Below are 23,389 nucleotides of genomic sequence, written 5' to 3' on the forward strand. Positions count from 1 at the left end.
ACCATCTGGACCATCTAGCATTGCAGCAAGAAACTGCATGACCTCCTCAGGGCGGCCAGGATGAGTAGGCTACTCCTATCACCAAACCCCGTCCCACATACCCGTAACCCCATCCCACCAAACCCGGAAGGCGGCCGAACCCCCACCCTGCACCACATGTCGGCACCCATTCCGGCCACCATGGCCGAGTGCCCTGGCCACTGAACCCACCAGCCACCCACACCTGGGATGCATGCGTCGAATGGGCTAACACTGTGCGCATTCCGCTCCCCTCCATACAGGAGAAGGCTGCCCTTTACTGCAGGGGGCGGGAGAAGACTGGAGGCGGACCACCGGAACTGCGACCTCTCACTGCAGCAGAGCGGGCTCAAAGAAAAGGCAGTTGCCTGGGTGGAGTTTGGCATCGGCGAGGAAGTGAGACCTCACTGAGTTGCGGTTCTCTGTGATCAATGTGGCACCCCCTCCAAACACCACCCCCACACCACTCTCACACTGACCACCACCTGCACACAACCCTCACCCCCACACCACCCCCACACCACTCTCACACTGACCACCACCTGCGCACAACCCTCACCCCCACACCACTCTCACACTGACCACCACCTGCACACTACCCTCACCCCCACACCACCCCCAAACCACCCCAACACCACTCTCACACTGACCACCACCTGCACACAACCCTCACCCCCACACCACCCCCACACCACTCTCACACTGACCACCACCTGCACACTACCCTCACCCCCACACCACCCCCACACCACCCCAACACCACTCTCACACTGACCACCACCTGCACACAACCCTCACCCTCACACCACCCCCACACCACTCTCACACTGACCACCACCTGCACACAACCCTCACCCCCACACCACACCCACACCACCCCCACACCACTCTCACACTGACCACCACCTGCACACAACCCTCACCCCCACACCACCCCCACACCACCCCCACACCACTCTCACACTGACCACCACCTGCACACAACCCTCACCCCCACACCACCCCCACACCACCCCAACACCACTCTCACACTGACCACCATCTGCACACAACCCTCACACCCACACCACCCCCACACCACTCTCACACTGACCACCACCTGCACACTACCCTCACCCCCACACCACCCCCACACCACCCCAACACCACTCTCGCACTGACCACCACCTGCACACAACCCTCACACCCACACCACCCCCACACCACTCTCACACTGACCACCACCTGCACACTACCCTCACCCCCACACCACCCCCACACCACCCCAACACCACTCTCACACTGACCACCACCTGCACACAACCCTCACCCCCACACCACACCCACACCACCCCCACACCACTCTCACACTGACCACCACCTGCACACAACCCTCACCCCCACACCACCCCCACACCACCCCCACACCACTCTCACACTGACCACCACCTGCACACAACCCTCACCCCCACACCACCCCCACACCACTCTCACACTGACCACCACCTGCACAGAACCCTCACCCCCACACCACCCCCACACCACTCTCACACTGACCACCACCTGCACACAACCCTCACCCCCACACCACCCCCCACCACTCTCACACTGACCACCACCTGCACACAACCCTCACACCCACACCACCCCCACACCACTCTCACACTGACCACCACCTGCACACAACCCTCACCCCCACACCACCCCCACACCACCCCCACACCACTCTCACACTGACCACCACCTGCACACAACCCTCACACCCACATCACCCCCGCACCACTCTCACACTGACCACCACCTGCACACAACCCTCACACCCACACCACCCCCACACCACCCCCACACCACCCCCACAGTGACCACCACCTGCACACAACCCTCACCCCCACACCACTCCCACACCACCCCCACACTGACCACCACCTGCACACAACCCTCACACCCACACCACCCCCACACCACTCTCACACTGACCACCACCTGCACACAACCCTCACCCCCACACCACCCCCACACCACTCTCACACTGACCACCACCTGCACACAACCCTCACACCCACACCACCCCCACACCACCTCCACACCACTCTCACACTGACCACCACCTGCACACAACCCTCACACCCACACCATCCCCACACCACCCCCACACCACTCTCATACTGACCACCACCTGCACACAACCCTCACACCCACACCACCCCCACACCACTCTCACACTGACCACCACCTGCACACAACCCTCACCCCCACACCACCCCCACACCACTCTCATACTGACCACCACCTGCACACAACCCTCACACCCACACCACCCCCACACCACTCTCACACTGACCACCACCTGCACACAACCCTCACCCCCACACCACCCCCTTACCACCCCCACACCACTCTCACACTGACCACCACCTGCACACAACCCTCACCCCCACACCACCCCCACACCACCCCCACACCACTCTCACACTGACCACCACCTGCACACAACCCTCACACGCACACCACCCCCACACCACCCCCCACACCACTCTCACACTGACCACCACCTGCACACAACCCTCACACCCACACCACCCCCACACCACCCCCACACCACTCTCACACTGACCACCACCTGCACACAACCCTCACACCCACACCACCCCCACACCACTCTCACACTGACCACCACCTGCACACAACCCTCACACCCACACCACCCCCACACCACGCCCACACCACTCTCATACTGACCACCACCTGCACACAACCCTCACACCCACACCACCCCCACACCACTCTCACACTGACCACCACCTGCACACTACCCTCACCCCCACACCACCCCCACACCACTCTCACACTGACCACCACCTGCACACAACCCTCACACCCACACCACCCCCACACCACTCTCACACTGACCACCACCTGCACACAACCCTCACCCCCACACCACCTCCACACCACCCCCACACCACTCCCACACTGACCACCACCTGCACACAACCCTCACCCCCACACCACCCCCACACCACCCCCACACCACTCTCACACTGACCACCACCTGCACACAACCCTCACCCCCACACCACACCCACACCACTCCCACACCACTCTCACACTGACCACCACCTGCACACAACCCTCACCCCCACACCACCCCCACACCACCCCCACACCACTCTCACACTGACCACCACCTGCACACAACCCTCACCCCCACACCACCCCCACACCACTCTCACACTGACCACCACCTGCACACAACCCTCACCCCCACACCACTCTCACACTGACCACCACCTGCACACAACCCTCACCCCCACACCACCCCCACACCACCCCCACACCACTCTCACACTGACCACCACCTGCACACAACCCTCACCCCCACACCACCCCCACACCACTCTCACACTGACCACCACCTGCACACAACCCTCACCCCCACACCACTCTCACACTGACCACCACCTGCACACAACCCTCACCCCCACACCACCCCCCACCACTCTCACACTGACCACCACCTGCACACAACCCTCACCCCCACACCACCCCCACACCACCCCCACAGCACTCTCACACTGACCACCACCTGCACACAACCCTCACCCCCACACCACCCCCCACCACTCTCACACTGACCACCACCTGCACACAACCCTCACCCCCACACCACCCCCACACCACCCCCACAGCACTCTCACACTGACCACCACCTGCACACAACCCTCACCCCCACACCACCCCCACACCACCCCCCACACCACTCTCACACTGACCACCACCTGCACACAACCCTCACCCCCACACCACCCCCACACCACCCCCACTCCACTCTCACACTGACCACCACCTGCACACAACCCTCACACCCACACCACCCCCACACCACCCTCACACTGACCACCACCTGCACACAACCCTCACACCCACACCACCCCCACACCACGCCCACACCACTCTCATACTGACCACCACCTGCACACTACCCTCACCCCCACACCACCCCCACACCACTCTCACACTGACCACCACCTGCACACAACCCTCACACCCACACCACCCCCACACCACTCTCACACTGACCACCACCTGCACACAACCCTCACCCCCACACCACCTCCACACCACCCCCACACCACTCTCACACTGACCACCACCTGCACACAACCCTCACCCCCACACCACACCCACACCACTCCCACACCACTCTCACACTGACCACCACCTGCACACAACCCTCACCCCCACACCACCCCCACACCACCCCCACACCACTCTCACACTGACCACCACCTGCACACAACCCTCACCCCCACACCACCCCCACACCACTCTCACACTGACCACCACCTGCACACAACCCTCACCCCCACACCACTCTCACACTGACCACCACCTGCACACAACCCTCACCCCCACACCACCCCCCACCACTCTCACACTGACCACCACCTGCACACAACCCTCACCCCCACACTACCCCCACACCACTCTCACACTGACCACCACCTGCACACAACCCTCACCCCCACACCACCCCCACACCACCCCCACACCACTCTCACACTGACCACCTCCTGCACACAACCCTCACACCCACACCACCCCCACACCACTCTCACACTGACCACCACCTGCACACTACCCTCACACCCACACCACCCCCACACCACTCTCACACTGACCACCACCTGCACACTACCCTCACACCCACACCACCCCCACACCACTCTCACACTGACCACCACCTGCACACAACCCTCACCCCAACACCACCCCCACACCACCCCCACACGACTCTCATACTGACTACCACCTGCACACAACCCTCACACCCACAACACCCTCACACTCACCCGCAGCCCCACACCACCCCCACAACCCACTCCACCGCCAACCCCTTCTCCCCTCCCCAACACCCCCCCACCACCCTCACTCCCCTCCCACCCCATGGTCTAATCATGTGCCTTGTCTTGTGTCTTGCAGGAGCTGCTGGTGCTGGGGTAGGTCCTTCTGGTGTCTCCCCGCCGACGACCCCAGCCACAGTCACAGCCAGAACCCTAGGTGCCGACCAGCGACGAGGACGACACCAACACGAACACCCCAGGACACCCCGGAGATTGCGTCGGAGGACGGAACGGATTTCCCGTCTCAGCTGTCACCAACATCCTCCACCATCCCAGGGACACTCACCTCGGTTGGGCACATTAGTGAAGAGGCTCCTGGGACACAATCTGGTGCGTACCACACACGTGCTGTGGTACAGCTGGTGGAGGTAGGAACTCCCGAGGGGGCAGGCGGTCAGAGGGCGGGCCGACCTGAGAGACTAGCTGCCATCCAGATGGGTTTGGGGCTTTGGGAAAGGACAGTCCCATCGATTGTGGGGATGCAGTCGCAGAGTCAGGGACTACATGAGGGATTGTTGATGAACATCCAGCACCTGCAGGGGAGTTGGTGGAGTCCAACCATGTGTAGGAGCAGGAGGTGGTACCATGTGTGCCACCCAGGCCACTAACGCACGAGTGGCATCCATGGTGGAGGCCTTGGAGGTGAAGGTCTCGGCCATGGGTCAAGATGTCCAAGGCTTGGGTAAATCTGTGCAGGCGGTGGCCGAGGTCCAAGATAGGGCTGCCCTATCAGAGTCAGAGCCAGTTGGACATTGCAGCGGAACTCCTCAGCATGGCCCAGTCACAGCAGGCCGTGACTGAGATAGTCAGCGGAATTGCCCAGGCATTAGTTGACATTGCACAGACACAGAGGGAGGTGGCCCAGTCCCAGAAGGTGGTGGCGCAGTCACAGTATGATGTGATGCAGTCCCAGATGGAGGTGGTCCACTCCCTGTTCTCCATGGCCTCGGGCATGCAGACACTGGCCGAGACGGCAGCGGGCCTCCAGGACTGGCAGCGCCAGGTGGTGGGGGAGCCTCAAGAGGTTAGCTTCACTTGCACCCCATCTCATGGAGTAGTCCAGGGCCGTGAGGCACCGTGCCGGTAACTTCACGCCAGGGAGGTGATGGAACACTGCAGCACTTCGGACTACCCACCCCCTCCCACTCCTGTCCCTGGTGCATCACATGGGCAGCAGGCAGAACAGGGCAGCACCACACCCCCTGAGACACCTGAGCAGCAGCCGGGCCCACCCAGGCCTGGCCACTCCAGAAGATGGCCGCAAAAGGGGACCGAGGTCACAGTGTGGGAATCACAGCAGGCCGCCACCACTTCTGATATACCATCTGGGGACCCACCTAGGCATAGCGTTAGGGCTAGTAACACCTGAACGATAGGCACCAGTAAAGTTGGCACGGGTGTAGTGCGCAGTTTAGCGATAGGGGCTAGGGCACAAATCTATATATATGTTTTCACATTAAACACTTGTATACAACGTTACAACATTGGGGGTGGGGTTGGCTCAGGGGGCGCAGTTCAGCCAGCATTCACCCCTCTGATGTCCCATCCACACCTGCATCCTCGGGATCCGACGGGACCGTGTGATGGAGTGGCCAGTTCGCATGCAGGGATCACTGTGGGGTCCTCTGGCCCTGGCGCCCATCCCCGCTGTCCAGGGATACTATCGCCTGGTGCTGCCCGTGCCAGTGGTACGCTCTGCAGCCCCCTATCCACCCCCCACCCTTGCGGGGGCTACTGCAGACGTTGCCCTTAGGTAGGTCTTGTGATGCCTCGCTGGCGGATGGCAGCTGGTTTGGGGGGGGGTGTATGGCAGAGGGTGGGTTCTGGGCTGGTGGGGTGGAGGCACCTATATGGCCAGTGACACTCAGGGACCAAGATGGGTGGTCAGTGGGGTGTGCAGCAAGATGGCTGCCTTGCAGGCCGTGGCAGTGGCGGTCCGTGCATGGACACCGCCCTGATCCTGTGGGGGTCACTCCGGCTCTACACCCATCCCCATGTTCCCTCCAGCCCCAGGCCTTGGTAGGGCCACACCCCACCCCAGCCAGCCCGCCCGGCCAGTGTCAGGACCGGCAGCCCCCGGTCGCACCTCTCCGTGTCCTACCACCTCTCTCTCCCTCATCAAACATGGCGTCTGTTTCTCAATTTTAAAAACACAAGTGAACCTCGACGTCGGGAATTCCCCTCAGTGGAGGCGGAGAATCGCGGAGGCCCTGGAGAATTCCAGATGAGGCCCGCTAATGATTTGCAAACGGTGTTTACTGTATGTGCGGAGTAGTACACATTGACACCACTGTCGAGGCACTGGGGAATTGTGATTAGGCTTGATCCCGGTGTCTGCCATGATTTTGACGTCAAAACCGATTCTCTGCCCAATCCCAACCAAGCTCATATCAAAGCTCCAAAACCTAGGACTTGGTTCCTCACTTTGCAACTGGATCCTCGACTTTCTGACACATAGATCACAATCAGTAAGAATAAACAACAACACCTCCTCCACGATAGTCCTCAATACCGGTTCCCCGTAAGTCTGCGTACTTAGCCCCCTACTATACTCCCTGTACACACACGACTGTGTGGCAAACTTTGGTTCCAACTCCATCTACATGTTTGCTGACAACACGTCCATAATGAGTCGGATCTTGAACAATGACGAGATAGAATATTGAGGGAGATAGAGAACCTAGTGGAGTGGTGCAACAACAACAATCTTTCCCTCAATGCCAGCAAAACTAAAGAGCTGGTCATTGACTTCAGGAAGCAAAGTACTGTACACACACCTGTCAGCATCAACGGGGCCGAGGTGGAGATGGTTGACAGCTTCAAATTCCTAGGGGTGCACATCTCCAAAAATCTGTCCTGATCCACCCACGTCGACACTACCACCAAGGAAGCACAACAGCACCTCAACTTCCTCAGGAAGCTAAAGAAATTCAGCATGCCCACACTGACACTTACCAACTTTTACAGATGCACCATAGAAAGCATCCTATCTGGCTGCATCACAGCCTGGTATGGCAACTGCTCGGCCCAAGACCGCAAGAAACTTCAGAGAGTTGTGAACACAGCCCAGTCTATCACACAAATCCGGCTCCCATCTATTGACTCCATCTACACCTCCCGCTGCCTGGGGAAAGCGGGCAGCGTAATCAAAGATCCCTCCCACCCAGCTTACTCACTCTTCCAACTTCTTCCATCGGGCAGGAGATACAAAAGTCTGAGAACATGCACGAACAGATTCAAAAACAGCTTCTTCCCCGCTGTTACCAGACTCCTAAACGACCCTCTTATGGACTGACCTGATTAATACTACACTCCTGTATGCTATGCTTCACCCGATGCCAGTGTCTAGGTATTTACATTGTGTACCTTGTGTTGCCCTATTATGTATTTTCTTTTCTTTTCATGTACTAAATGATCTGTTTGAGCTGCATGCAGAAAAGTATTTTTCACTGTACCTCAATACACGTGACAATAAACAAATCCAATCCAATCGCCTTTCCCAATTCCGGCGCGGCCAACGGAGAATCCTGTCCATGGGTTATTTGAGTTCAAGGTAGACAAGAGCTAGGTACCTGGGGGTTGGGGAAAATGAAGCTGTCTGTTGGCCCCTTCGCTTTTGCAGACCATCCCAGTGCATTTCCAACAGGGAGAGTTGTTTATGTTGATCACACCAGAAAACATAGTCCAGCCCTCCATTCTGTTCCTTTCTGGTTTCTTAATTTTGCGGATGAGGATTTGGGAATCTTGTTTTTTTCTCTATTTATTTCTCTAGCTAATTTACTTTCACCGTAATTCGACAATGGTCTCTAGCCTGTAAACGTGGGTATTTATTTTACTTCCATCTCTGATCATGGTTTACGGAGCTCCCATGGACTTCACCCAGAGGTTATCTGGTCACAAAAGTGGAAGCTTAATGAGTTGCTTCTTATGGTCCATCATTGGGGAAAAAGATATTTAAGGACTTCTAATAATACTTAGACATTAATGACACAATTGGGACACTGTCAGTTCCACTTTGGCAGACAGGGAAAACATTCAAAAGAGTGATGGATTAAGCTTAGATAGGACAAAATAATCTGTGACAACTAACTATCCTTACAGGAGAGGAGATTTAAAATGTTCCGAGGAGTGTGTAAGAAGCATAAACTAAACCTCCCAAAGGAATCCAGTGACCCAGTTATATTGCAGCTTTTGCATCACATAACTGTGTTAGACCTACAGAATTGCTGAAATGACAGTGTTTCAAACATTAGCAAGTGGTGTGAGGACAACTCAAGGAGACATTATCAAAACTTTACATTGGTAAACTTGTGGCAAAGGAAATTTAAAACAATTCTCAGATAATTAATTGGAATTCCCAAGGCCTTTTGAAACTTAATTTTCAAACTTTTAACACTAGGAGAAATGGACAGGAGCATTGCCTTTTTGGTAACATTAAAATGTTATCAGGTGCACACAACTCTTGTTTCACCAGAGGGTAAAGTGGAACAAACAGTATGACTTAGAACTGCCATCACCATATCACACTGACAAATACCAATCTCAAAGGGCCTGCAGTGTTACCACAGTTTAAAAATATAGGCCTAATACGCCTAGAAGACATAGGAGCAGAATTAGGCCACTCGGCCCATCGAATTATCAGATAGTCCAGAAATTAATTGATCTATTATCATACTGTCTCTGAAATCAGCATAATTACAGCCTTGTGCTATTAACTTGAGATCTGTGATAAAATCAGTGATGGCTTTTCCATTTCTCTGGCATCTATGACAAGAGTTATATCTTTCCAGCATCTCACCAGACTGACTTTTACAGTGTTCATCAAATTTTTTGAGTATTACTTCTAATTTGGTGTTGTCTTCACCTTCTAAGTAATTAAAGCAATTATAGATTTCTCTAGCTTCATGCCCTCCTGTTGAGAATAGTAGTGCTATTTTTGTTGCATCAGAGGCCGTGCTCAAATCATTAGCTGCGATACATATGTGGAACATCTGTTCAAACATTTTCCAGTTATAGCTTAAATTACCGGTTGTTTCCAGCTGCCATGGAGCTCCAATGAGTTCCATCGAATCAGTTAGTCGTCGAGTATCCATTTGCTGCGAAGTCTTCCACAGTTGAATGTCCGGTTTGAATTTTCTTCTCTTTTTGTCTAACCTAATCTAACTAGTTCTTTTAAAGCCAACACCCCTGATACCATCTTTTATTACACTCCTGTATGATCTTAATATACTACGGAGTGTAATATGTGTTAGTCAAACCTTGGTTACAGATGAGGTCTTCTGAATTTCGATGAAGAAGACTCAAACTCGTCCAGTGGTAACTAAAGGTTTATTGAGTAACTATAACAATAATTGCATGAGTTCTTTACTTTAACTTTGATACAAGTGCTAAGGTTGACAAGATCTAACTTCAGTAACTACACTAATCATCTGAGCTAATCTGATACTCCTGCCCATGTCACAGTCCATCCACAAGAGAGGGAGAGGGACCCAATGTGGTTGCCTTTATACCCCTGTTGGTCCGGCCCTCTAGTGATCATGTGGTGCTACTGATTACACATTAACCCCTTATGTACATGCACATACAGAGATCACTACAACAGGGGCAGGGTGAAATCAAAGGTGGAGTTTTGAAGGGCATGGGCTTAGACAGAGAGCTGCAGAAATATTCCTTGGTGAGGAATAGTGTTACAGACAGCGTCAGAAGTGAACAGAAATCCTTGCACTCCTTCACTTACTGTCCGTAATCAGTATGGTTTTGGAAGAGGAAGATGTGTATGCTCTAGCCCCGGAGTATGTGCGGTCAATTAAATAACATCAGCAGGTTATTCACACAATTCAGCTCAAAAGTCTAAACACTATACCAATCATTCAGCACTCACACACACACACTCGAGAAAAATAGTTCGAGAGAATAGTGTACTTTCACAAGTTGCAAACAAAAGAAAAGTTTATTTTTCACGTGTCTGCCTCGTTTGATGAGAACAGTCATTGCTAGCTCAGTAAAGAAAGGATTATTGTCCACTCCTGAATTGTAATTCAGCTATCTGTCGTTGGATATCAGAGTTATCATAGGATTCCCTCAAAATGTTCAGCAGGTCAAAAAGCCTTTTATGTCAGAAGGCCTCTTTACAAGCCAACTTCAATTTAAGAATCAAGCTGGGAGGCTTTTAGTTTATTTTTACAGCCCACCTACTGTGAAAAGCAAATGTGACACTGCCTTTTCTGCAGCTGTTGTGACTTGCAATGTTCTCTGCAGACTGCCCATATTTTTGCTGGATCTTCAGATAATATAATAGTGGTGTCATAAGCCAGTTTCAGTCACGTGATGAACTGCTATTATCCAGAAAAGCTTAAATCTGAAAGCCAATGCTATACAATGGAGATAGATGATGGCTCTTCATGTCCAATTGTAGATAATAGGTTTTATGCAGTTCCTCTTCCATGGAATTGCAAATTCAGAGACACGGGGTGGAATTTCCCCCCAAAATGATAAAATTTCATTTCAGGCAAGAAAGTCAGTGTGAATCCCGCCAGCCCCAGTGACACAATCTGGATCGCAATCTTCAGGCAATTTGAAAAAGAAAATTCCCATACCTGATTTACCCACCCCAGGATTCATCTGAGCACTTCAATAAGGGTGCGCTACATTTAAATGGCTTCACAGCACTTGATCTCATTCAAGCCAGGAGGTTGACAGAGAGAAGACCAGCTCCCAGATTTTCGGAGAGGGCCCTCACTCGATTGCTGGATGCTGTGGTGGAGAAGCGGGCCCCAATTTGCCCACATGTTGGCAGGAGATCCTCCAGCAAGGACACCAATCCCACCTGGGAGATGGTGGCAGCACTGGTGAGTGCTAGCAGCCTGACCAAGAGGATGGGGGTTCAGTGTAGCAAATAAATTAATGACCTACTATGATCCGCAAGGGTAAATTCCCCTGTCTGCCCGTCGCACTCCACCTTTGAAGCCGCGAATGAGTCTCAGGTTTCATGGTATTGTGGACAGCAACTGGTGTGTGTTTAAACAACAAATTAATCTGTTTCTTACTGCAGTAAATTTAGGAGATCAATCAGAGTTACGTAAAGTAGCAATGCTCCTAACAGCAGCAGGGCCCAAAGCAATTGTTATTTAATATGTTTAAATTTGCAAACGATGAAGATAGTAAAAATTTTAACAAAGTAATTTGAAGATTTGATGGACATTTCACCCCCAAAAAGAAAGAAATTTATGAACGCTATGTGTTCAGATCACGTTTACAGAAGACAGAAGAGTCCATGGACCATTTCATCAATGATTTAAAGTTAAAAGCTAAAACCTGTAATTTTTCTGTGGTGGAATCGTCCATGATTCGGGACCAAATGGTGTTTGGTGTGAATGAAAATAAGCTGAGGGAATGGTTGCTGAGGGAATCGGACCTGTCTTTGGAACAAACAGTTAAGAATTGTCAGGCTCACGAGCTAGCAGCACAGCATTCTAAAATGTTTCTCAGTAATGGCGGTGTCTTCTTGGAGGAAAGCACACCGGTTGCCTCCCTTTTTCCAAAAAGGTGGGAAACTTCAAAAAAAAGGCAGCAAAGTACCTGCAGCTCCTTGCACACCAACAAACAGGTTAAAAATCAGGACAAGGTATTTCTGTGTAAAAGATGTGGTCAAAGGCACAAATTAAGGCCGTGTCCATCGTTTGGCAAGTTTGGTTCCAGATGCAAAGGAAAAAAATCATTTTGCTCAGAATTGTTACTCTAAGCTCAACTCCAGATCAGTCAGCACAGTGGAAGATACAGTATCCAAATATGAAACATCATTGTTTGTTGGAGTAATAACAGAGAAGAAGAATTTTTTGGAGACATCAAAAAATTCTCCAACACTTAAAAAAATGCAAACCGATGCTCCATTTAAAATAAATGAGGTTGATGAGGACAAATGGCTGCCACCGCTTGAGGTGAACTATACAATGGTCCAATTGAAGTTAGACACGTGCACCAAAGCCAATTTAATCAGCATGCCTGATTTAAAAAATCAAAAAATTGAGCTGATTAGAAGAAATCACAAAATATCTCTGAGAGATTATAATGGTTCAAACATTAAATGTTATGGTGCTTGTGACCTGAGTGTGATGGTGAAGAAAGTTTATTCCATCCCGTTTTGTATTGTATCCGAGGGCTTGGATTCATTATTAGGTGATCAGTCCTGTGAAGAATTAGATCTAATGCAGTTGGCCTATAGCATTCACAAAGGATTGGATCAACACTCCAACGATTCTGAAAACATTATCAGCAAATTCAGCGATGTGTTCACAGGTTTTGGTGCACTACCATTCACCTACAAGATACAACTCAAAGAGGATGCAAAACCTGTGATACAGGCACCAAGAGAGTACCTGCACCTCTTCGGGATTGCCTCGAAAAGGAGTTAGACAGAATGACAAAATTAAAAGTAATCAGAAAAATAGAAGAACCTCCCGACTGGATAAACTCCATGATTTGTGTAAAGAAAAAGAATGGTGATTTTCACATATGCATGGATCCTAAAGATGTTAAAAAGAATATCAGAAGAAAACATTACCAAGTAGCAAAGTGTGAGTTAATTATAACTGAGATGGTTGGTGCACAATTCTTTACGAAAGTTGATGCATCTCAAGGTTTCTGGCAGCTAAAGCTAGAGGAACAAAGTACAAAGTACTGCACTTTTAATACGCCATTTAGACAGTATTGCTTTCTGAGAATGCCGTTTGGCATCATTTCGGCATCAGAAATATTTCACCGCGCCATGGAGCACATAATTAAAGGCATTGAAGGTGTACGTGTGTACGTGGATGATATCATCGTTAGAAGAGCACAATACGAGGTTGCTTCAAGTTCTAATGAGCATCAGGAGAATTGGGTTGAAGCTCAACAAGCAGAAGTGCCAATCTGGAGTAACTGAGGTCACATTTCTCGGTGACAAGCTCTCATTGCATGGCATTGAACCTGACAAGGACAAAATCCAGGCAATTCTCAACATGCCAAAACCACACAACAAGACTTAAGGGTGATGGGTATGATCAATTTTATAGGGAAATTCAATCCAAACCTGTCAGCAAGAACAACACATCTACGTGATCTCCCGCACGAGACAATGGATTTCACCTGGACTGAGCAACATGAGCAAGAGTGGAAGAAGCTCAAGACTTCACTAACCACCACGCCAGTTCTCACATTTTCTGACCCATCTAAGCAGATTAAAGTGTCAACAGATGCAGTTCATCTACAACCCAAGCATGACAATTGGAAACCAGTTGCATACGCATCATGATCCCTGACAACAACAGAGCAGAGGTACATTCAAATTGAAAAAGAATGCCTAGGTCTGTTGGTTAACATTATCAAGAAGAATCTCAACCAGATTTCTCCCTGCATTCAGAGGCTGATGATGAAGTTACAACAATCTGGTCTACATGCCATTCAAATATTTGTTCTTAGCAGATGCATTATTGAGACCGCTCATACAAAATATTTGTAGTGAAATTGCAGCAGATGTAGACCTGCATCTCAATCTTATTTCCACACTACTACCAGAATCAGGGACAAAATGACGTGAGATCCAAGAAAAGACCAAGAAAGATCAAATTCTTCAAGAGGTGATGAGGAACATCAACTCACATTTGCCCAGAGGTCCATGTCCTGTGTATCATTAATGGAGTGATACTTTGTTTGAACACTAGGGGCTGGATTCTTTGAGCCTCCGCGCCAAAATCGCGATCAGCGCAGGGGCGGAGAATGGGTATTTATGCCGAAATCCGGTCAGGCGCCGCTCCCGCAATTCTCCGGTCCCTGGAGAATCGCCGCAAATCACGCGCACGGCCGTTGAGGCACCCCTCATGATTGTCCGTGGAAAACTGGCCGAGTTCCTGACAGCATTGGCCTGGGCCGAAGCCGCCTTGGTTGGGGGTGGGGGGATCCTTCACAAGGGGGGGGCCTCACAGGCGGCCAGACAAGCGATCAGGCGGCACCGATCCGTGGGCGCATGCGTTCTCGGGGGCATCTACTTCGTTCATCACGGTCCGCGGTGTGAGTCCGCCATGTCGCACGGGATGGCCGCTGCCGTGCGCATGCGCGGACTCCCGACCAGAAGTGCAGGCCCCGTATCCGCCGCCAGATGCGAGGAGCACTCCGGGGCTCTGCTAGCCCCCAGCAGATTGGAAAGTCCAGAGTGAAAAGCCTGCATTTTGACGCTGGCGTGGGGACATAGAACCATTTCTGGAGAATCCTGCGCTACATTTCTACCTCAATCTCTTCGCAAGGATGTACTAAAGAGGATACATGAAGGAAATCTCAGGATTGAGCAGTGTAAACGGAGAGCTCCTGACTCTGTTTACTGGCCAGGTATAAACCAGGATATTGGCAGGATGGTCAGTTGTTGTGACACATGCCAGACACATCATTGCATGCAAACAAAAGAACCTACGCAAATATCTGATTTACCCACGGCACAATGGTGGAAAGTAGTGAATGATCTCTTTCACCTATGAGGGAAAGATTATTTAATGATCACAGACTATTTTTCAAACTATCCCGAAATGGTTCTACTGTCAAGCGTAACGGCAAGCAGTGTAATACTGCATACCAAGTCAATTTTTGCTAGGCAACACTTCGCAGTCACGTATGATTTCAATCACGTTGAATCCGTTGTACCCATAAGCCAATGGGAAAGCCGAAAAAGGTGTATATATTGTTAAGCAATTGTTGAAGGCGGCAATGGACAGCCAATCTGATCCATATCTCACACTATTGAGTTACAGAGCGGCACCATTGTCACATGGTAGATTGCCAGCAGAATTACTCATGAATTGAAGGTTGCGTACCGCACTTCCATACTTGGGGAAGAAGGAGAAAGCAGTGGCACAGCAGGAAATGCAAAACATTAAAGCAAAACAAAAGCTGTTCTAAGGTTGAGTGTCTAGAACTTTACCACCGCTGAGTAGTGATGACATTGTGAGAGTAGAAGATTCAGGCAATTGGTCAAGTAACACCTCATTCCTACAATGTACAGACAGAGGACGGGTTGGTTTTAAGAAGAAATCATCGCGCAGAGAAGACTTTCACAACAACGTGATGGATGACAAATCTACGTCAGAATCAACGTTAACTGCAGTGTCAGATAGTTCAGCAGTTCCTGAACATGAGAATGCTTTGGAGAACATTGAATCTACAAGTTCTGAGCAGCAAGGTCAAAGTTTGTGAAGATCAACCAGAGCCAGAAGAAAACCTGATTGACTCGATTTGTGGATTTGGACTATTTGTACATACTATGCTTGCTGTTCTTGTATTATATACACTATATAGTTGGTTAACTAGTTTTAAAAATTAAAACAAAATACGGTTAGACTCACAGGCTAATGATATCACATGTAAATATATTGATGATAATGTATTAATTTATTCCTTCAAAGGAAAGGGGATATAGTGATGTCATGGTTGTGTTGTAATTCACCGACTGACCACTAGGAGTCTCACTAGTATATAAGTGAATGTTGGAGTCAGGTGACCTCAGACTGACTGGAGTGCAGGGAAGGGAGAGGTTGCTTTTGCATGTTAATACTGTAATTCATCTGTTATTTTGTATATCATTGACCCATAGTTAATGTTAATAAATCGTTTATAGCTTTCGCTACAAGTGTTCTTGTCATATAAATCACCACATCCGACAAGAACATTATATGCAAGGCTGAATGGAGCAGTCCCAAATCCTTCAGTCACAGGAGATGCTGCCGGACATGCGTGATACCCAGGCCTATGCTGCAAGGGTGATGCCTGCAGTGGAAAGCCTGGGCAAGACATCAGAGCCAAGCACCCACAGCTAATGGACCCACAAAGTTGTGGAGTCCGGAAATTCATTGATTTGGAGTTTGGAATAACCTACAAGCCATGACAGGTGTGAATTCCACAGAGGACGGTGCTGTCTGGGCATGCCCATACTAGGGAGAGTCCCACACCCAGGGAGATTCAATTAGGAACTTTCTGGAAGCTTGATGCTATTTGGAGTATTGCGTGCATTTCTGGTCGCCGCATTATAGGAAGGATGTGGAAGCATTGGAAAGGGTGCAGAGGAGATTTACCAGAATGTTGCCTGGTATGGAGGGAAGATCTTATGAGGAAAGGCTGAGGGACTTGAGGCTGTTTTCATTAGAGAGAAGAAGGTTAAGAGGTGACTTAATTGAGGCATACAAGATGATCAGAGGATTGGATAGGGTGGACAGTGAGAGCCTTTTTCCTCGGATGGTGATGTCTAGCACGAGGGGACATAGCTTTAAATTGAGGGGAGATAGATATAAGACAGATGTCAGAGGTAGGTTCTTTACTCAGAGAGTAATAAGGGTGTGGAATGCCCTGCCTGCAACAGTAGTGGACTCGCCAACACTAAGGGCATTCAAATGGTCATTGGATAGACATATGGACGATAAGGGAATAGTGTAGATGGGCTTTAGAGTGGTTTCACAGGTCGGCGCAACATCGAGGGCCGAAGGGCCTGTACTGCGCTGTAATGTTCTATGTTCTATATTGAATCTGCTAAATCACCTTACTCTTGACAGCCACCTGTAGGCATCTGGTTAGTGTCCATTTTAAAAGGTAGATGATGTGTTGGGTGCTCTGGATCCGTGGAACACATACAGGCCACCAACACTTAAAATAGTACAACACTATTTTATTAAGCTAGAAACTGTTGAACATACTTTCACTGTCGGTTAACACGATGTTAGATTAAACTAAAGACGTATACCTGTACGAACCAGTCAATGCACTCAGCACATGGTGAAGATCTGTGCTGTAAGCTGCAAGCTCTGTGATTCTGAGAGGCTGCATCCCGAATGAACGGGGACTCTGATGCCCTCTGTCTTTATAGTGAGTGTGCTCTAACTGGTGATTGGCTGCGGTGTTGTGTGTGTTGATTGGTCTTGCTGTGTGTCCATCAGTGTGTGTGTGCACCATGATATACTGGTGTATATTATGACATCCCCCCTTTTATAAGAAAATGTATGTGTGTGGCAATAAATAATGTGTGGTGAGAATGTCCCTAACTACGTGTGGAGTGCGAAGACATATTTACAGGACTACGTACATGAGAACTAAGCTATTTACCTGGGAAGGTGCCTGGTGCAGAGAAGCAGTATGCAACAAGAGTAACGAGATCAACACTATATACAAACCAGGGAAACGATAAAACAAAGCAACAAAACAATTCAGAGAGTCCATAAATTCGAAAAGTTCATAAATGTAGTCTCTGAGGTGGGCGATGAGTTCTGGTTGACCGCCTCAAGGGTGGGTCGAGAGCTGCCGGTTCAGGAGCGGGCTGGACTGCTTCAAAGTCAGGGGGAAGCAGAGTGACAGGGAGCTCTGCATAGTCCATGGCAGGGTCAGCAGGAGGGCGAGGCGACACTGGAAGATCACGTGGCGAGCGTGGAACGAGACGAAGGACGCATCGATTGCGACGCAGAATAGAGCCATACGGTCGACGAACCAGGAACGAGCGGAGGGCCACCTGCCGAAGGACAACAGCGGTTGCAGACCAGCCACCATCCGGAAGATGGACGCAGCAGTTGTCATCTGGAGCCAGAGCAGGGAGATCAACTGCACGGGAGTCATGAGCCGCCTTGTGCTGTGCACGGGACAGCTGCATCCGGCGAAGGTTCGGAACGTGGTCGAGGTCTGGGACATGGATGGACGGCACCGTCGTCCTCAGGGTGCGACTCATGAGTAATTGGGCTGGCAACAGGCCAGTGGACAATGGGGCGGAGCGATAGGCCAGCAAGGCAAGGTAGAAATCGGACCCAGCATCGGCAGCCTTGCATAGGAGCCGTTTGACGCTATGTACTCCTTTCTCTGCTTTGCCGTTGGATTGGGGGTACAGGGGACTGGACGTCACATGGGCAAAATTGTACCGCCTGGCAAAGTTGGACCATTCTTGGCTGGCGAAGCAGTGGCCATTGTCCGACATAACTGTGAGCGGGATGCCGTGTCGAGCAAAGGTTTCTTTACAGGCACGAATGACTGCAGACGAGGTGACGTCGTGCAACCGTATCACCTCCGGGTAATTTGAAAAGTAGTCCATGATCAGGACATATTCTCTACCCAGCGCGTGGAACAGGTCGATGCCCACCTTGGTCCATGGTGACGTGACCAACTCATGGGGCTGCAGGGTCTCACGTGGTTGGGCCGGCTGGAAGCGCTGACAAGTGGGGCAGTTGAGCACTGTGTTGGCTATGTCCTCATTAATGCCTGGCCAGTACACTGCCTCTCGGGCCCGTCGGTGGCACTTTTCCACGCCAAGGTGGCCCTCGTGTAGTTGTTCCAGGACAAGCTGGCGCATGCTATGCGGGATGACAATGCGGTCCAGTTTTAGAAAAACCCCGTCTACTACCGCCAGATCATCTCTGACATTATAGAACTGAGGGCATTGGCCCTTGAGCCACCCGTCCATTAGGTGGCGCATGACACGCTGTAGCAAGGGGTCAGCTGCTGTCTCGCGGCAAATTTGGATGAGACGTTCATCCGAGGCAGGTAGATTGGAGGCCGCGAATGCCACATGGGCGTCAACCTGGCAGACAAATCCCGCTGGGTCCCATGGAGTGTTGACTGCCCTGGAGAGAGCATCAGCAATGATGAGGTCCTTGCCTGGGGTGTGTACCAGCTGGAAGTCGTATCGCCGGAGCTTGAGAAGAATACGCTGGAGGCGAGGCGTCATATCGTTCAAGTCTTTCTGTATTATATTGACCAGTGGGCGATGGTCGGTCTCGACGGTGAATTGGGGAAGTCCGTAGACATAATCGTGAAACTTAACAACACCGGTCAGAAGGCCCAGGCACTCCTTTTCTATCTGCGCGTAGTGCTGCTCCGTGGGGGTCATCGCATGTGACGCATATGCAACAGGGGCCCATGATGAGGCCTCATCACGTTGAAGGAGCACTGCCCCAATGCCGGATTGACTGGCATCGGTCGAAATTTTGGTCTCCTTTGCTGGATTAAAGAAAGCTAAGACCGGGGCAGTGGTCAGTTTTGCTTTGAGTTCCCTCCATTCGCGCTCGTGGGCAGGGAGCCATTGGAAGTCTGTTGTCTTCCTGACCAGGTTCCTGAGAGCCATGGTATGAGAGGCGAGGTTAGGGATGAATTTCCCTAAAAGATTGACCATGCCCAGAAATCGGAGGACCGCCTTCTTGTCCTCTGGTGTTTTCATAGCTGTGATGGCAGCTACCTTGTCCGCATCCAGTTGCACACCCAATTGGCAGATGTGGTCCCCGAGGAATTTAAGTTCTGTCTGACCAAAAGAGCATTTGCCCCTGTTGAGGCGGAGGCCATGCTCATGTATACATCTGAATATGCGCTGGAGGCGACTAACATGCTCCTGCGGGGTGGTGGACCAAATGATTATGTCATCGACATAGACGCGAACACCTTCAATACCTTCCATCTATGGAACACTTCTGATGCAGAGATGATCCCAAACGGCATCCTGTTGTAACAATATCTTCCAAAGAGGGTGTTAAATGTGCAGAGTTTCCTGCTGGATTTATCGAGCTGGATTTGCCAGAATCCTTTTGAGGCGTCGAGTTTGGTAAAGAGCTTGTCGCGCGCCATCTCACATGTGAGCTCTTCACGCTTGGGAATTGGATAGTGCTCTCTCATAATTTTGCGATTTAGACCCCTGGGATCAATGCAAATTCTCAATTCGCCGGAAGGCTTTTTTACACATACCATGGAACTGACCCAGTCGGTCGGTTCCGTGACTTTGGAAATCACTCCTTGGTTCTGGAGGTCCTGCAGCTGCTGCTTGAGGCGGTCCTTAAGGGGTGCTGGGACCCTGCGAGGTGCGTGCACCACAGGCGTGGCATTCGGTTTTAATAAAATCTTGTAGGTGTACGGGAGCGTGCCCATGCCCTCGAAGACGTCATGGTACTGGTTGATAATGGCGTCGAGCTGTGCCCTTAAGTCAGTGTCCTGAAAGGCAGACGCGTCAGCAGGAGAGAGAGAGTGAACTCTCTGGACTAGGTTCCACAGCTTGCATGCCTGCGCGCCAAGCAGGGAGGATTTCGAGGAGCCCACAATTTCAAAGGGAAGGATGGCTTTGCGTGACCTGTGCGGCACGTCAAGTTGGCATGAGCCGTTGGGAGCAATGGCATTGCCATTATAATCTAATAGCTGGCAGGCTGATGGCAGGATGGCTGGTTTGACACAAAGGCTTTGGAGGTCAGAACGCGCAATGAGATTGGCGGAGATACCAGTGTCAGGCGGAATCGTATTTGGGACCGGTTGACCGTAAGGGTGGCACACCACTCATCGTCCGGATCGATGCTGTAAACCGATAGAGGCTGGATTCTTTGCTTCGAGGACACCCTGTTTTTTGTAATGATACCGATTCGAAAAGGTGCCTTTGGGTCCTCGGCGTCAATATCGGGTAGCAGGTCCAATTCGGGTTTGGTGATCATGGGTTGAATGGCCTGGCCATTCCTGCGGGGCTGGCTGGAGCGACGAGAGTTGGCAGGCTGAGCTGATCTGCATAAAGCAGCATTGTGGCCAAGTTTGCCACATCGCAGGCATTGTCGGGATTTGGCAGGACATTGCCGCTTTAAGTGGGCGGAGCCACAGTTGCCGCATGTTGTAGCGTCAGTACGTTCGTTGCGCCACCCGCATGCGCGGTGCGGTCGTACGTGATGCGCGCCTGTGCAGTATGTTCGTTGACGTCGCCATCCCCTCGTTCAGTGCGCACAAACGCGGGAGTCTGCGAAAAGCGGGTGAAATGGCCGCCCTCTTCCAGGCTGAGGCCCTGGAGTTGCTCGATTGCTTGGACCCGTTCTGCCTCGTGGGGACCTTGCCATGCCGTTTCAGCCGCTTGGATGTGGGAATACCGACTAGTGGCGTGTTCATGTAGCACGCAGGTCTCGATGGCGGTCGCTAGGGTGAGCTGCTTTACCTTGAGGAGCTGCTGGCGTAGGAGGTCCGACAGAACACCAAAAATTATCTGGTCGCGTATCATGGAGTCGGAGGTGGGCCCGTAGCTACAGGACTGCGCAAGGATGCGGAGGTGGGTGAGAAAGGACTGGAAAGGTTCATCCTTACCCTGCAAACGCTGTTGGAATACATAGCGCTCGAAGCTTTCATTCACCTCGATGTCGCAGTGATTGTCGAACTTAAGGAGGACCGTCTTGAATTTTGATTTATCTTCACCATCAGCAAAGGTGAGAGAATTGAAAATGTGGATGGCATGTTCCCCGGCCGTGGATAGGAAGAGAGCGATCTTCCTGGTGTCTGAGGCAGCTTCCCGGTCTGTCGCTTCAAGGTAGAGCTGGAAGCGTTGTTTGAATATCTTCCAGTTGGCCCCGAGGTTACCGGTGATGCGGAGCAGTGGCAGTGGGCAGACGCTGTCCATTTTGCAGGATGGCTGTATGCTGGTGGAAGGCAGATCACTTGCAGGTAGGTCTAAGAAGTTCTAACATCCCTCAACTACTGGTACCATGATGTGTTGGGTGCTCTGGATCTGTGGAACACATACAGGCCACCAACACTTAAAATAGTGCAACACTATTTTATTAAGCTAGAAACTGTGGAACGTACTTTCACTGTCGGTTAACATGATGTTAGATTAAACTAAAAACCTATGCCTGTCCTAACCAGTCTATGCACTCAGCACATGGTGAAGATCTGTGCTGTAAGCTGTAAGCTCTGTCCTTCTGAGAGGCTGCATCCCGAATGAGCGGGAAAACTGATGCCCTCTGTCTTTATAGTGAGTGTGCTCTAACTGGTGATTGGCTGCGGTGTTGTGTGTGTTGATTGGTCTTGCTGTGTGTCCATCAGTGTGTGTGTCTGCACCATGATATACTGGTGTATATTATGACAGTAGAGGGCGGGATTCTCCGTCCCGGCAGCCGGCCAATTGGGATTTCCCATTGTTGCCACCTCCATTCGTTGGGAAATCAGTTGTGGTTCAATTGGTAGGACCTTCACCTTTGAATCACAAAGTTCTGGTTTCCAGTTCCACTCTAGAACCCGAAAATCAAGGCTGCTACCTTCATGCAGTAACTGAGAGAGGGCTGCATTGTCAGAGGTGCTACTTTCTGTAGTCACATTAAACCGTGGTGCTGTCTGCATTATTTTGAGGCAGGGCAGGGGTGTTATCTCTGCTGTTCTAGTTATCCTTCAATTGACATCACAAACATAAACAGCTTATTTTGTCATGATCACATTGTGTGTGGGATCTTGCTGTGTGCAAATTGGTTGCTGCGTTTCTGACATTACAACAGTGACGATACTTTAAAAATATTATGTTGGCTATCAAGCACTTTGAGATATCTGGTGGTCATGAAAATTGCTGTGTAAATGCAAATCTTTCTTTCTTCCTATAATATGGAATAACTGCACAATAACTGCATAATATGGAATAACTCCAGAGCAGGAGAGGGTTACAATCCTGAGCAAGAGGGGGTTTTAATTAAGTAGCAGGAAAGACAACCTCCTGTAAACAG

Source organism: Scyliorhinus torazame, chromosome 2 (assembly GCF_047496885.1).
Source record: "Scyliorhinus torazame isolate Kashiwa2021f chromosome 2, sScyTor2.1, whole genome shotgun sequence".
In the NCBI taxonomy this organism is placed as follows: domain Eukaryota; kingdom Metazoa; phylum Chordata; class Chondrichthyes; order Carcharhiniformes; family Scyliorhinidae; genus Scyliorhinus; species Scyliorhinus torazame.